Below are 17,129 nucleotides of genomic sequence, written 5' to 3' on the forward strand. Positions count from 1 at the left end.
TCTGTTAGGTCCATACCTTTTCTGTCCTTCATTGAGCCCATCTTTGCATGAGATGTTCCTGTGGTATCTCTAATTCTCTTGAAGTGAACTCTAGTCTTTCACTTTCTAGTGTTTTCCTCTATTTCTTTGCACTGATCACGGAGGAAGGCTTTCTTATCTCTTCTTGTTATTCTTTGGAACTCTGCATTCAAATGGGTATATCTTTCCTTTTCTCCTTTACCTTTCATGTCTCTTCTTTTCTCAGCTACTTGTAAACCCTCCTCAGACAACCATTTTTCCTTTTTGCATTTCTTTTTCTTGGGGATGGTCTTGATCACCACCTCCTGTACAGTGTTACCAACCTACATCTTCAGGCACTCTCTCAGATCTAATCCCTTGAATCTATTTGTCACTTCTACTGTATAATCATAATGGATTTGATTAAGGTCATATGTGCATGGTCTAGTGGTTTTCCCTGCTTTCTTCAATTTAAGTCTGAATTTGGCAATAAGGAGTTCATGATCTGAGCCACAGTCAGCTCCCAGTCTTGTGTTTGCTGACTATATAGAGCTTCTCCATCTTTGGCTGCAAAGAATATAATCAATCTGATTTTGGTGTCGACCATCTGCTGATGTCCATGTGTCGAGTCTTCTCTTGTGTTGTTGAAGAGGGTGTTTGCTATGATTGGTGCATTCTCTTGGCAAAACTTTTAGCCTTTACTCTGCTTTGTTCCATATTCCAAGGCCAAATTTGCCTGTTATTCCAGTTATCTCTTGACTTCCTACTTTTGCATTCCAGTCCCCTATAATGAAAAGGACATCTTTTTTGGGTGTTAGTTCTAGAAGGTCTTGTAGGTCTTCATAGAACCATTCAACTTCAGCTTCTTCAGCATTACTGGTTGGGGCACAGACTTGGATTACTGTGATATTGAATGGTTTGCCTTGGAAATGAACAGAGATCATTCTGTCATTTTTGAGATTGCATCCAAGTACTGCATTTTGGACTCTTTTGTTGACTGTGATGACTACTCCATTTTCTAAGGGATTCTTGTCCACAGTAGTAGATATAATACTGAGGTAAATTCACCCATTCCAGTCCATACAAGTTCACTGATTCCTAAGATGTCAATGTTCACCCTTGCCATCTCGTTTGACCACTTCCAATCTGCCTTGATTCATGGAGCTAACATTCCAGGTTTCTATGCAATATTGCTCTTTATAGCATCAGACTTTATTTCCCTCACCAGTCACATTCTCAACTGGGTGTTGTTTTTGCTTTCAGTCCCTCTCTTCATTCTTTCTGGAGTTATTTCTTCACTGATCTCCAGTAGCATATTGGGCACCTATCAACTTGAGAAGTTCATCTTTCAGTGTTCTTGTTGTCTTTTCATACTATTCATGGGGTTCTCAGGGCAAGACTACTGAAGTGGTTTGCAATTCCCTTCTCCAGTGGACCCCATTTTGTTAGAACCGTCCACCTTGGGTGGCCCTACATGGCATGGCTCATAGTTTCATTGAGTTAGACAAGTCTGTGGTCAATAGAAAAGCTCTATACATCAGCATAAACAAGACCAGGAGCTGACTGTGGCTCAGATTATGAATTTTTTATGGCAAAATTCGACTTAAATTGAAGAAAGTAGGGAAAACCACTAGACCATGCAGGTATGACCTAAATCAAATCCCTTACGATTATACAGTGGAAGTGACAAATAGATTCAAGGGATTAGATCCGAGAGAGTGCCTGAAGATGTAGGTTGGTAACACTGTACAGGAGGTGGTGATCAAGACCATCCCCAAGAAAAAGAAATGCAAAAAGGCAAAATGATTGTCTGAGGAGGCCTTACGAGTAGCTGAGAAAAGAAGAGACGTGAAAGGTAAAGGAGAAAAGGAAAGATATACCCATTTGAAAGCAGAGTTCCAAAGAATAGCTAGGAGAGATAAGAAAGCCTTCCTCAGTGATCAGTGCAAAGAAATAGAGGAAAACACTAGAAAGTGAAAGACTAGAGATCACTTCAAGAAAATTAGAGATACCAAGGGAACATTTCATGCAATGATGGGCACAATCAAGGACAGAAAAGGTATGGATCTAACAGAAGCAGAAGATATTAAGAAGAGATGGCAAGAATACACAGAAGAACTACACACAAAAAAAGATCTTAATGACCCAGATAACCATGATGGTGTGATCATTCACCTAGAGTCAGATACCCTGGACTGTGAAGTCCATTCAGCCTTAGAAAGCATCACTACAAACACAGCTAGTGGAGGTGAGTGATGGAACTCTGACTTACCTATTTCAAATCCTAAAAGATGATGCTGTGAAAGCACTGCACTCAATATGCCAGTAAATTTGGAAAACTCAGCACTGGCCACAGGACTGGAAAAGGTCAATTTTCATTCCCATCCCAAAGAAGCCAATGCCAAAGAATGTTCAAACTACCGCACAATTGTACTCATTTAACACATTAGCAAGGTAATGCTCAAGATCTCCAAGCTAGGATTCAACAGTACATGAAGCAGAACTTCTAAATGTTTAAGCAGGATTTAGAAAAGGCAGAGGAACCACAGATCAAATTGCCAACATCTGTTCGATTACAGAAAAAGCAAGAGAATTCTAGAACATATACTTCTACTTCACTGACTATGCTAAAGCGTTTGACTGTGTGGATCACTACTACTGTGGAAATTTCTTAAAGAAATGGGAATACCAGACCACCTACCTGCCTCCTAGGAAATCTGTATGCAGATCAAGAAGCAACAGTTAGAACTGGACATGGAACAATGGGCTGGTTCAAAATTGGGAAAGGAGTACATCAAGTCTGTACACTGTCACCGTGCTTATTTAACTTTTATGCAGAATACATCATGCAAAATGCCAGGCTGGATGAAGCACAAGCTGGAATTAAGACTGCAGGGAGAAATATCAATAACCTCATATATGCAAATGACACCACCCTTATGGCAGAAAGCAAAGAGGAACTGAAAAGCCTCTTGATGAAGATGAAAAGAAGAGAGTGAAAAAGCTGGCTTAAAACTCTACATTCAAAAAATTACGATCAGGGCATCCTGCCCCATAACTTCATGGCAAATAGATGAGGAAACAATGAAAACAGTGACAGACTTTATTTTCTTGTGCTCCAATATCTCTGCAGATAGTGACTGCAGTCATGAAATTAAAAAAGACTTGCTCCTTGGAAGAAAAGTGATGACCAACCTAGATAGCATATTAAAAAGCAGAAATATTACTTTGCCTACAAAGGTCCATCTAGTCAAAGCTATGGTTTTTCCAGTAGTCATGTATGGATGTGAGGACTGGACCATAAAGAAGGCTGAGTGCTGAAGAATTGATGCTTTTGAACTGTGGTGCTGGAGAAGACTCTTGAGAGTCCCTTGGACTGCAAGTAGTTCCAACCAATCCATCCTAAAGGAAATCAGTCCTGAATATTCATTGGCAGGAATGATGCTGAAGCTGACACTCCAATACTTTGGCCACCTGCTTGAAAGAGCTGACTCATTAGAAAAGACCCTGATGCTGGAAAAGATTGAAAGCATCAGGAGAAGTTAGTACAGAGGATGAGATGATTGGATTGAATCACCAAGTCAATGGAGGTGAGTTTGAAGAAGCTCTGGGAGATGATGAAGAACTAGGAAGACTGACAAGCTACAGTCCTTTAGTGATGCAAAGAGTCGGACAGGACTAAGCAACTGAACAATAACAGTGAGAGTTATAAAAGGCACAGGCTCTTAAGTCAGATTATACTTGCTCTGTGTGCTGTGTGCTTAGTTGCTCAGTCGTGTCCAACACTTCGCAACCCCATGGATTGTAGCCCACCAGGCTCCTCTGTCCATCAGGATTCTGCAGGCAAGAATACTGGAGTGGGTTGCCATGTGCTCCTCCAGGAGATCTTCCCAACCAAGGGAATGAACCTAGGTCTCCTGCATTGCAGGCGGATTCTTTACCATCTCAGCCACCTGCTCAACCACTTACCAATCAATATTAAGCTAAACTATTAGTGGTTTGGTTTCTTTACGTATAAAATCTGAAACAATGGTATTACCTTCACATGGGTTTTAAAATTTCATGAGATAAAATGGTTAATGAAACACTTTGAACACTGTGTAGCACACTGGATACTCTCAATACACTTTATCCACCTTATTACTATTTATGAGCTTTCCAATGGATATAAAATATTAATGCCCTCCTCACCTTGTCCTTTTTTTCTGTAAGTTTTTATTATTATTATTATTTTTGAATTGAAGGATAATTGCTTTACAGAATTTTGTTGTTTTCTGTCAAACCTCAATATGAATCAGCCATAGGTATACATATATCCCCTCCCTGTTGAACCTCCTATCTCCCTCCCCATCACAGTGTCCTTTCTCTTTAATCTTTTGTAGAATCATGAATTTCAGCTGGATGAGACCAAACATATAAAAACCAAGGTTAATTCATTGTTTATTGACATATCATGTTTCACTCGGTCACATGCAAAATTTAAGTGCTCTAAAAGAAACTTGGGGCAGAAAAGAAAATCATATTAAAGAATACTTCTACCTGTCACTGGCTATGTGAAATAGCTGGTAAGTGCAGAACTTTACTTAACCTTTCCCTCCCTCATGGGATTACTCCGTTGCCTCACGTGATTATTCTGTTGAAAATGACAAAACAGTCTTGACAAGGCTACACTCTAAACCCAAGCAAAAAATACATTGTGAATTATGAGGTCTTCTTCCTCTACCATTTTTAACCTTGGGCCTTTACTCAAAACACACAATTACTCTGTCCAAATAGATTAATGCATCTGCAAAGAAGTCAGCCGGTGGTCAGAAGATCCAAGCTCTTATTTAAATTCTCACACAAGCTTTTCAAATTTTAGTGTTGCCAACAATATCACCACCACATGCCCCGCTACTTCAGAAGTTTTCAGAAATAAAACAGGGAAGATGACAAACCAAAAAACATAGGTATTTACCACAGGCTTCCATCTTTGTTCACAAAGAGGGAAAAAATTATATTTGTGGGGACTACATCAACATTCCTCAAAATTAAAGGCATCTTAAATATCTGAAGTACAAAGTTGAGAAGAATGGTTATTTACCTTTAAACAAGGATAACTGAATGATACTTTCTTATGCTTTATACTCTTTTTAAGACTCTCCTCCCCCCACCAACAAGGATCATTTTTTAAGTTTTCTTAGTATTTGTTACAATATTGCTTCTGCTTTATGTTTTGGTTTTGGGGCTGCAAGGCATGTAAGACCTTCTTGGCTCTCCAACCAAAGACTGAACCCACACCCACTGCATTGGATGTCAAGGTCTTAACCACTGGACCACCAAGGAAGCCCCTCTTGTGCTATATTCTTTGAAGTAACTTGTCTCCCAAAGATTTAGTATTTTAAGTAGTATTTAATCCATAAGAAAAGTACTCTTGGTATCAACGTTTTAAATTATGAAGGTTTTGGGATCAAGATTTTTGGTAATAAGACAGACCTGGGTTATTACCTGAGAGTAGGAGAAGCTCTACTCTCTCCCATACCTATGTGATTTGAACAAGCTAGCTAAGCTCTTGAATCCTTCGATTTTATTTGTTTGCTTGTTTTTCAGTGGTGATGATGGTTTTGAATAAATACGATAATTTCATCTCTTGTCTCACAGGGTTAGGGGGAACAAATGAGATCACACACCACAAGTTATGAACAAAAAAACACCAGTCAACACTACTGGCCTATTCTATCAGCAGCTGAGGCAGCAATCTGTTTCATTCAACAATTCACACCTTATAGCATAATGAACTATGTTCAATATCCTGGGATAAACCATAATGGCAAAGAATATTTTAAAAATGTATAGATGTGTATAACTGGGTCACTTTGCTATACAGCAGAAATTAACACAAATTAACACACATAAGTCAACTATATTAAAAAAACAAAAAAAAAAACAAAAAAACAGTTCACACCTGAATTTCCAAAGCTACCTCAAGTGGGTCTGTTAGATGATGTGGGTTAACATAAGCCCACTGATCCAAGAGCTGCAAGAAATGAGGTTAAAATTGACCCACAAAAGAAATATAGGGTGAGTAAAAGTTTTAGCAAAAACGTTAACTGTGTCTCACAGAACCTACACTGCATTTTCTTTCTGTTCTCACTGCCTTTAATCATAGGTAGGGCACAGTTAACTGTGAGGTGAGCTGATAGAAATGTCAGTACTCCTCAAGTACTACTGGAAGCACTTACATGTTCTAAGAGGTATAACCTTCTCATCTTATTTTGAATTTGACCCTGGATTTGCCAGGCTGGAAGGTCTTTAGTTAAGATGGAAGAAAAAAAAGAAGCCTAAAATTAATGTTTTCTTATCTTTCTTTACAGCATAAGATTTTTCAAACTGTGGTCACATCTTATTAGTGGATATGACAGAAAACAGTAGAGTATATAAACACACAGAAAGGATTAACTTTTATTTCAGACACAAACACAGATGTACAAGCACACACAAAGTACTAGGTTATGGTTAAAAAGTTTGAAAAATCAAAGTTCACTGCTGTGACAAAGAAAAGGAAGACAATTTCTTCTTGAGAAGAAAGTTTTCCTTCCCATTTCAGCATGTTGGTTCCAACTAATAATTAATACGCCCAGATAACTAACATATTTTAAAAACAAAGAAACAAATATGAGGGGCAGCTTCAGAGGGAAAAACATTTTATTAATTGCAGGTTATATGCCAGGCACACATATAGGCTTCCTCTTTTAATTTTCACAATTCTTTAAGTATCACAATGTGGTAACTGCTATGACTTTATAGCTCTGCATTTTAAGTGACCGTCTAATGAAGGTTGTTTCCTTACTGTCACAGGACTGGTAAGTTAGTCATTACCACCTGTTGACCAGACTGCTTTGGGCTGCAAAGGGGTCTATACTCAGGACTATGGAAAGCCAGAAAGCAGAATCCAAAACATCTTCTAGTCTCTATTTTTCCTCATAAATAGGCTTCACTTAAAATAATAACTTAATTGGTACAAAACTGTAATTCAAAGAGCAAGACCAACCAGTGACTTGCTGTGAAATCCTGGAAAAACCAACTTCTATGGACATCTATTTGCTATCTATAAAATAGTGATAACAATGCCTTACCAACTTGATGGTAGAGCTCTGCAAAGTTTCTAAAAGCTAAGATTTCATGGTTCATGCTTTTAAGACCATACATTCTAAATACCAACTTCTATCACCAGAAACTTCATTACCAGGGGCAGAATTAAAATCAGTAGTAGAGAAATACACTCCATGTCTCAAGTTCTTTCCAACTGTGGCACCCCAACCGACCACGCCATATCTCCCACCAGTGAAGTATGTCTGAGCAGGCTTCCTAACCTTACACATCTGCCTAGAATTTTTGCTTCTGTCTTGCCACCTAGTGGCAGCAGGATTCACATGACCATAGCAAATGCTGACTCCTGGTGTTCAAGAGAAAGAAACTGAAAGTTGATCAGTTGTGTCTGACTCTTTGCAATCCCGTGGACTATACAGCCCATGGAAATCTCCAGGCCAAAATACTGGAGTGGGTAGCCTTTCCCTTCTCCAGGGGAGCTTCCCAATCCAGGGATTGAACCCAGGTCTCTCCCACTGCAGGCAGATTCTTTCCCAGCTGAGCCACAAGGGAAGCCCAGAGAAAAACAGGTAAGGGCCATTTCCTGAGCCAACAAATTTTTTCCTCAGTCACCAGGCAGGAGACGCAAACCTGGGAGCTCTCTCTGCTCTCCTCACTGGAATCTGGCCTTCAGATGCCTCCATCTTCCAAAACTTGTCTTCATTAAGAGAAATTTCATGAGATGAAGTTTTATGAAGAAAAACTTCAACCTGAGAAACCATCGAGTATTTGCAAGCATTTTTTTTAATGGTAAAATATATAGATGGGATCCTAAAGAGACTAAAAGACCCATACAAATAGAAAATGAACTCTTAGAATTTATCCATCTATTACACTCAAGGCCACAGCTCTGGAGTGTGATGGGGCATTCACAACTTAGCATATAAGAATAGCACCCCAACAACTATTTACATAGGCTCACGGGCCCTGATGAGACTTGCTACTACTTAATAAATACATCTCTGCATTTGCTGTGCAAAACTTGTCAGAACTTCCCCTTACTGATTTATTTGTATCCAGGGCCTCCTTGCCTTATTCAAAGCTAAGCTCTAGAAATGCTTACTTATTTAAAAAAGAGGAAAAAAAGTCTTCAAACTTTTAACAGAACCATTTGAATCAGCTCTAGCTTTCTACAGGTCTCAGTTGGCTCCCACTTACATTCAAAATAGAAAAGCTATCTGTGAGCAGTCCCCTCATGGTTAGCTTTTTCATGTAGGACATTTCATTTCCTCAAGTTGCTCCTTCTCCCAAAGAAAGGAAGCACAGCAACTATCCCCTTTGCCTCTTTTTAATTAATTGCTTCACTGATAGCTACAAAGGTTTAGAAAGAGAGAGAAGGGAATCTATTCTTATTAAGAATCTACTCAACTATATTTCAACTAAATAAGCCAACTACATTTAGAAAAGAAGAATTGAATATGTGACAAACACCAAGTTAAGACTATTTTATATATAGGTTATACTTTTCAAGAAAAAGCAGTGCAACAGTTCCAAAATCAGAGATCAATTCCCTGTGTCAGTTACTAGAGGTTTACGACCTTGATATGCTTGTTATTTATATTCTCTGGAGCCTATTTCCACCAGTGTAAAATGGGGATTACTACATTCTATTTTTACTAAACATCAAAGCACTGTGCCAGTGAAGTGCTGACTGCATTCTCTCCCTTACTATTCCCTGCTTCTGCTTTCTTAAAGCAATGGGGAAGAGGGTGGGGTTGTACAGTCCCATGCATCTTAGCACTTATAAACTGCCTCCAGCCTTTTGTTTGTTTTTAGAAATATTTGGAATTAAGCTTCATTTAAGAGCGGCTTCCTCAAACATCAAAAAGAAGGCAAATTTTAGTGCATGGGAGGAGTTCAATAGTATTTCCCTGGGACTCAAATGGTAAAGAATTTGCCTGCCATACAGGAGACCTGGGTTCAATCCCTGGGTTGGAAAGATCCCCTGGAGAAGGAAATGGCAACCCACTCCAGTATTCTTGCCTGGAAAATTCCATGGACAGAGGAATCTGGCCGGCTACAGTCCATGAGACTGCAAAGAGTCAGACACGACTGAGCAACTAACTTCAACTTTTTTCAGAAGTTCAATGGCATTCATTTTAAAAAGTGAGAAAACCCTGGAGAGAATATATAAGCAAATAGTGAAAATTAATGACCTTAAATCAGGAGAAAACAATATAATAACAGCAATTAATTACTGAGTACTTAAAAGTTTTGCATGCACACTGTATTTGACACTCACCAGAAAAGGCCAACCAAGGACCAAAGTGTGAAGGCTTTTAAGGCTGCCACATTGGAAACAGAGAAACAAATTCTATACCAATTTTCCTATGACATATGTAGTGTTTATTTTTATTAACCACCTACCACTGATATAATGCAGAAACCAAGTCAAATCTATAACTAAAAAAGTCCAAAAATACCAAAGTCACAGCCCAAAGGGAAGGATAATAGTCACAGGGCAAAGGGCAAAAACCAGAAACAAAAGAAGCAGTTACTTCCATTTCAAAAAATACCCAACATTCCTGAAATTACCCTAGGAAGTTTTCTGTTCCCTTTAGAGCATCTTTCAGTGACCTGTGCAAATAGGTGGATTCAAATTCCACTCTGCTAGTTGTATAAATTTACAGCAGATAAATCACCTCACCAAAAAAAAAAAAAATTCGAAAGAGAACAAGATGGCAGAGGAGCAGATGGGCAAGGAGTACATCTCTCTCCACAGATACATCAGGAACACACCTTCAGACACAGAAGGGCATGCAGAACATCAGTTGAGAGCAGCCAGGAGTACCTGACCAGAGGAAAAGAAGATATAGAACCACGGCAAAACTCGGTAGGACAAAGGAACTAGGGGGAAAAACAGGAGTGTTAGTAGGGCTGGCCCTGCCCTCAGCCAGTGGGGAAACTGAAGCAGGGTCTGATCCCCACAGTGGGGCAATTGTCCGTGTCAGAGGAGAAACATTTAAGGCGGAGAGTGAAACAGCTGATCTGTGACAGCCTAAATGGAATGATAATTAGACAGTCCTTGCTGCAGCCATACATACCCCAGACAGGGACGTAGGTTCCCTGGAAGGTGCAGTAGCTGGGAGCTGGAGTTTAGGGATTGTGGAGCAATCCCAGGGTGAGGGCTGCTATTGACTGCAGAGACAGATGGAGGGAATGTGAGGGAGGAGACTGTGGTGGAAAGTCCGGCAGCCTTGCATAGTGGGTGGAGCTATCACCATAGTCTCTCTCTCCCCACATGCCAGCATCAGCAGCTGAACAATAGAGAGGCTGGCCCATCAAACATCTGACGCACTGAACCAGAGTAGAACCCGGCCCAGGGTGCTCCTTTAAGTGACTGATGTGCCAAACTAAAGAGCAGGACCACACCCAGGGGAGCCCCTCTATGTGCCTGACACGTCAAACAACAGAGAAGGACCCCAGGCAAAGGAGCCCTCTAAGTGCCTGAAGGGCTGAACTACAGAGAAAGACTGGCCAAAGAGGCCTTCTGATCGCAAGCTACAAGAGGCTCAAAAAAAGACTCTGATAGGGCCATAACTCCTGCAGCAGAGACAGTCCATGTCCCTGCATACTTGGCACTGCCAGGGTCCCTGCAAGTCAAGCAGCTGTGCCACCTTCATGCTCAATTCTCACTGGGGCAGAGCTGCCACAGGCAAAGAAGTTTTACGTCTATGCGCATATCCGACTCTTTGCAACCCTGTAGACTGTGGCCTGCCAGGCTTCTCTGTCAGGGACGGGATTCTCCAGGCAAAAATACTGGAGCGTATTAGCCAATACAAGTTGCTATACCCTTCTAAAGCATTACAGTTCCTGCTGCCTTAGCTGCCAACTCCCCTGAGTACGTGGTATGAAGCTGCCAGAACCCCTGCAATCCAAGCACCTGCCCCACCTCCACACCTGGCCTTCACAGGGGCAAACCCAAGTCCTCCAAGGCAGCCTCAGGAGAAAAGCCCAGTGGACAACACACATGCAGAAGTGGAAATAAAACCACAATTGAAACCGAGGGGAAGTGTGGCTAAGGAAGAAGACCCAAAACTATCACACTAGCTGTACAAGCTGCAGATTAAATCCACACAATCAACTAGGCAGACTCTGTGTCTATGGAATATATAAAAGGTCATTGAGAGCTCCCACACACAAAAAACTGACTGTATAGAGCTTCTCCATCTTTGGCTGCAAAGAATACAATTAATCTGATTTCAGTGTCGACCATCTGGTGATATTCAAGTGTAGAGTCTTCTCTTGTGTTGTTGGAAGAGGGTGTTTGCTCTGATCAGTGTGTTCTCTTGGCAGAACTCTATTAGCCTTTGCCCTGCTTCATTCTGTACTCCAAGGCCAAATTTGCCTGTTACTCCAGGTGTTTCTTGACTTCCTATTTTTGCATTCCAGTCCCCTATAATGAAGAGGACATCTTTTTTGGGTGTTAGTTCTAGAAGGCCTTGTAGGTCTTCATAGAACTGTTCAACTTCAGCTGCTTCAGCGTTACTGGTCAGGACATAGACTTGGATTACGATGATACTGAATGGTTTGCCTTGCATCCAAGTACTGCATTTCGGACTCTTTTGTTGACTATGATGGCTACTCCATTTCTTCTAAGGGATTCCTGCCCACAGTAATAGATATAATGATCATCTGAGTTAAATTCACTCATGCCAGTCCATCTTAGTTCACTGATTCCTAGAATGTCGATGTTCACTCTTGTAATCTCCTGTTTGACCACTTCTCATTTGCCTTGATTCATGGACCTAACAATCCAGGTTCCTATGCAATACCGCTCTTTACAGCATCAGATCTTGCTTCTATCACCAGTCCCATCCACAACTGGGTGTTGTTTTTGCTTTGGCTCCATCCCTTCATTCTTTCTGGAGTTATTTCTTCATTGATCTCCAGTAGCATACTGGGCACCTACCGACCTGGGGAGTTCATCTTTCAGTGTCCTATCTTTTTGCCTTTTCACACTGTTCATGGGGTTCTCAAGGCAAGAATACTGAAGTGGTTTGCCATTCCCTTCTCCAGTGGACCACATTCTGTCAGACCTCTCCACCATGACCCACCCATCTTGGGTGGCCCCACATGGCATGGCTTAGTTTCATTGAGTTAGACAAGGCTGTGGTCCATGTGATCAGATTGGCAAGTTTTCTGTGATTGTGGTTTCAGTCTGTCTGCCCTCTGATGCCCTCTCTCAGTGCCTACCGTCTTACTTGGGTTTCCCTTACCTTAGATGTGGGGTATCTCAGAAGGACCTACCTCAACATAGTAAAGGCCATGTATGATAAGCCTACAGCAAACATTATTCTCATTGGTAAAAACACTGAAAGCATTCCCCCTAAGATCAGGAAGAAGACAAGAGTGTCACTTTCACCACTATCATTCAACATAGTTTTGGAACTCCTAGCTACAGCAATCAGGGAAGAAAAAGAAATAAAAGGAATCTAGATTGGAAAGAGGAAGTAAAGCTCTCACTGTTTGCAGATGACATGATACTGTACATAGAAAACCCTAAATATAGTATAAGAAAATTACTAGAGCTAATCAGTAAATTTCACAAAGTTGCAGGATACAAAATCAATACACAGAAATCACTTGCATTTCTATATACTAACAATGAAAAACCAGAAAGAGAAATCAATCCCATTCACCATTGCAACAAAAAGAATTAAATATCTAGGAATAACTTCCCTAAGGAAACAAAAGAACTGTACACAGAAAATTATAAGACACTAATGAAAGAAATCAAAGATGACATAAACAGATGAAGAGATATTCCATGTTCTAGGTAGGAAGAATCAATATTGTGAAAATGACCATACTACCAAATGCAATCTACAGATTCAATGCAATCCCTATCAAATTACCAATGGCATTTTTCACAGAACTAGAATAAAACATTTCATGATTCATATGGAAACACAAAAGACCCCAGATAGCCAGGGCAGTTTTGAGAAAGAAGAATGGAGCTGGAGGAATCAACTGTCCTGATTTCAGATTATACTACAAAGCTACAGCCATCAAGACAGTATGTTACTGGCACAAAAACAGAAATATAGACCAATGTAACAAGACAGAAAGCTCAGAAATAAATCCATGCATCTAAAGGTACCTTATTATTGACAAAGGAGGCAGGAATATACAATGGGGCAAAGACAACCTCTTCGATAAATGGTGCTGGGAAAACTGGAGAGCTACATGTGAAAGAATGAAATTAGAACACTTCCTAACACCATACACAAAGATAAACTCAAAATGGATTAAAGACCTAAATGTAAGATCAGAAATTATAAAAATCTTAGAGGAAACATAGGCAGAACACTTGATGACATAAATCAAATCAAGAACCTCTAAGACCCACCTCCTAGAGTAATGGAAATAAAAACAAAAGTAAGCAAGTGGGACCTGATTAAACTTAAAAGCTTTTGCATAGCAAAGGAAACTATAAGCAAGGTGAAAAGACAACCCTTGGAATGGGAGAAAATAATAGCAAATGAAACAACTGACAAAGGATTAATTTCCAAAATATACAAGCACCTCATACAACTCAATACCAGGAAAACAAACAACCCAATCAAAAAAGTGGGGAAAAGACCTAAACAGACATTTCTCCAAAAAAGACATACAGATGGCTAACAAACACATGAAAAAATGGTCAACACTGCTCATTATTAGAGAAATGCAAATCAAATCTACAGTGAGATATCACCTTACACTGGTCAGAATGGCCCTCATCAAAAAGTCTACAAACAATAAATGTGAGAGAGGGTGTGGAGAAAAGGGAATACTCTTGCACTGTTGGTGGGAATGTAAATTGATACAGTCACTATGGAAGACGGTATGGAGATTCCTTAAAAAACTAGGAATAAAACCACCATATGACCCAGACATCCCACTCCTAGGCATATATCCTGAGGAAACCATGGTTGAAAAAGACACGTGTATCCCACTGTTCACTGCAGCACTATTTACAACAGCTAGAACATGGAAGCAACCTAGATATCCATCAACAGATGAATAGATAAAGCAGTTGTAGTACATATACACAATGGAATATTACTCAGCCATAAAAAGGAATGCATTTGAGTCAGTTTTGATGAGGTGGATGAATCTAGAATCTATTATACAGAGTGAAGTGAGTCAGAAAGAGAAAGATAAACATCGTATTCTAACGCACATACGTGGAATCTAGAAAAATGGTACTGAAGAATTTATTTACAGGACAAATGGAGAAACAGACATAGAGAATAGACTCATGGACATGGGGGGAGGGGAGGACAGGGTGAGATGTATGGAAAGAGTAACATCGAAACCTACATTACCACATGTAAGATAGACAGCCAACAGGAATTTGCTCAGGAAACTCAAACAGGAGCTCTGTATCAACCTAGAGGGGTGGGATGGGGAGGGAAATGGGAGCGAGGTTCAAAAGGGTGGGGATATATGTATACCTATGACGGATTCATGTCAGAAAACAACAAAATTCTTTAATGCAATTATCCTTCAATTAAAAAAAAATTTAAAGATAAAAAAATCAAAAGAGGTCTTCCTTGGTAGTATGGTGGTTGAGAATATACCTGCCAAAGCAGGGAACACAGGTTTGATCCCTGATCCAAGAAGATCCCACATACCACAGAGCAGCTAAGCCCCCGTGCTATAGAGCCTGTGCTCTGCAAGAAAGGGAAATCACTGTGATGAGAAGCCCTAGAAATCACAACTACAGAGAAGACCCTGATCACCACAACTAGAGAAAGGCTGTGTACAGCAATGAAGACCCAGTGCAGCCAAATATAAATAAATATTTTTTAAAAATCAAAAGAATCAGAGAAACAGATAAATAGATGGAAATATTACTATTGTGAGGGAAGTCTTTGTGTATATGGAACTGTTTTGTATCTCCTAGGGTTTTCTAGTTTTGTTTTTGTTTTTTTGTTTGTTGTGTTTGGTTGGTTGGTTGGTTGGTTGGTTCGGTTTTTTTGGCTGAACCATGGATTGCGGGATCTTAGTTTCCCCACCAGGAATCAAACTCAGGTCCACGGCAATGAAAGTCCAAGTCTTAACCACTGGGCCATCAGGGAAATCTCCGGAATTATGATTAAACTCATTAAGTAAAAAGCCTCTTAAACACTGTGGCATTTTTCTTCATTTTGATTGAAGAAATTTTTTGAAAGCTTTTGCTACAATCCTGAAAATACATGAATCATAAGTGACCATGAAAATCTTTATCTGAAAAGCCCCCCCCACCAAAAAAAAACCCAAATCAGTAAATGTGTATTTATACCATTTAATTGTATTTAACTGCCTGAACAGTTTTTCCCACATGATCCTGATTCAAAATATGATAATTTCTCAAGGGTAAAATATTTTTTCCTAAATGAATATTCTATTATCAAACATAAACTTAGAAGAATCAATATTAACTTTGAACATGGTAAATATGATATGGATCCCCAGAGACAGAAATAAATAATACCCATTATATATGGATTAGATCTCACCTAATAGCTAGGGTAATAGGATAAGTAGGGTTACTATACATACAACTTCATTAAAAATTCACTAGTAATCCACTGGATAAAATGAGTTACTTATATTCTTTAATCTCAGCTAACTGAATTTTCAAATGCCCAGTTATTCAAAAGAAACAATAGGTAGAAAGAATGTGGGTCTTAAAGAGACCTAGGTTGAAATACTGAATACTGTAATTGTGTCCTTAGGCAAGGTATTGAACTTCTTTGAGCCTCAGTTTGCCATCTATAAAATGGCAGTATCTACTTCAGAGGATTACCATTATCATTATATTACATAATATATGCAAAAGAAACCACATAATCTATAATATGTAGTAGAATCTGAATAGATCCTTCCATGACCTCTTTCCCTTAAGTTTTTTTAGCATCTTTCTCTCAACCAGTCCACCTGAAATTTTTTTCATCATACAACTGATTAAAACTTTGACTCTGTACCTGAGGAATGTATATTTATAAATTCTATACTATGTACTATTGTATAATACTATATTACAAAATATACAAAAATAGAAATTTTAATAAGATGCTAAAGATGACACGAAAAGCAGTTTTAAATACTGGCCTCATAGTATTAGTTAATACTATCTCAAGGCATGATAAAACTTAACATACTTAATAAGAGTAGGACTTCCCTATTGGTGCAGAGGTAAAGATCCACCAGCCAATGCAGGGGACATGGGTTCAATTCCTGGTTCAGGAAGATTCCACATGCTGCAGGGCAACTAAACCCAAGCACTTCAACTACTAAGCCCCTGCTCTGCAGCAAAAGAAAGCCCATGAACAGCAATGAAGATCCAGTTCAGCCAAAAATAAATAATACATTTTTAAATTTTTAAAAAGCAAGAGTAGATGTAAATTCAGACTTCAAAGAATGTTCATGGTAATTTTGCTTGTTTGCTTGCTTTTTGTTCACCTTCTTGTCCTAAATGGTTAGACAGTCTGATTGTTTTTAACATCATAATATGACTCAGAGTTACTAGAAGTATAAACTGTACAGTTTACTTATTATTCATGTGTCTTGTATTCTTTGGCTTATCTTCAAATTGTGGTTTCTTTAAGACAGTATTTGAATTTGATATCACGTATCATTTTATGAGAGTTTAGTGAAAGTGAAATTGCTCAGTCATGTCCGACTCTGCAACCCCATGAACTGCAGCCTACCAGGCTCCTCCATCCATGGGATTTTCCAGGCAAGAATACTGGAGTGGGGTGCCATTTCCTTCTCCAGGAGATCTTCCTGACCCAGGGATTGAACCTGAGTCTCCCGCATTGTTAGCAGATGCTTTACCGTCTGAGCCACCAGGGAAGCTCGAGAGTTTAGTTAAAGCTAAACAACATATCCTATAAGTTCACTAAACCAAATACTTAAAGATTACACTGTTTAGAAAAAAGCTAAAAGGAAAGGGCAAAACGGCCTACCATCTCTCTGAGTCATAGAATTTCATTCTCCTTTTAGGAAGCCTTCTCTACCACATGGGATAT

The 17,129-nt window shown here is 39.4% G+C and overlaps 1 protein-coding gene across 6 annotated transcripts in view; it reads right to left on the bottom strand.

Annotated features, from left to right (window-relative positions):
* FGD4 (FYVE, RhoGEF and PH domain containing 4) overlaps nucleotides 1–17,129 on the bottom strand; it is a 229,996-nt gene that overhangs the window by 169,319 nt on the left and 43,548 nt on the right. For 5 of the 6 annotated variants that reach the window (XM_019961364.2, XM_070789821.1, XM_070789824.1 and 2 more), the window contains exon 1: nucleotides 1–17,129. This exon is cut by the window's left edge; it is cut by the window's right edge and continues 14,468 nt beyond it. The exons of the other annotated variant lie outside the window; for it this stretch is intronic. The gene's annotated coding sequence lies outside the window, so the exon portion shown is untranslated. 6 annotated transcript variants of the gene reach the window in all.

Source organism: Bos indicus, chromosome 5 (assembly GCF_029378745.1).
Source record: "Bos indicus isolate NIAB-ARS_2022 breed Sahiwal x Tharparkar chromosome 5, NIAB-ARS_B.indTharparkar_mat_pri_1.0, whole genome shotgun sequence".
Taxonomy (NCBI): Eukaryota; Metazoa; Chordata; class Mammalia; order Artiodactyla; family Bovidae; genus Bos; species Bos indicus.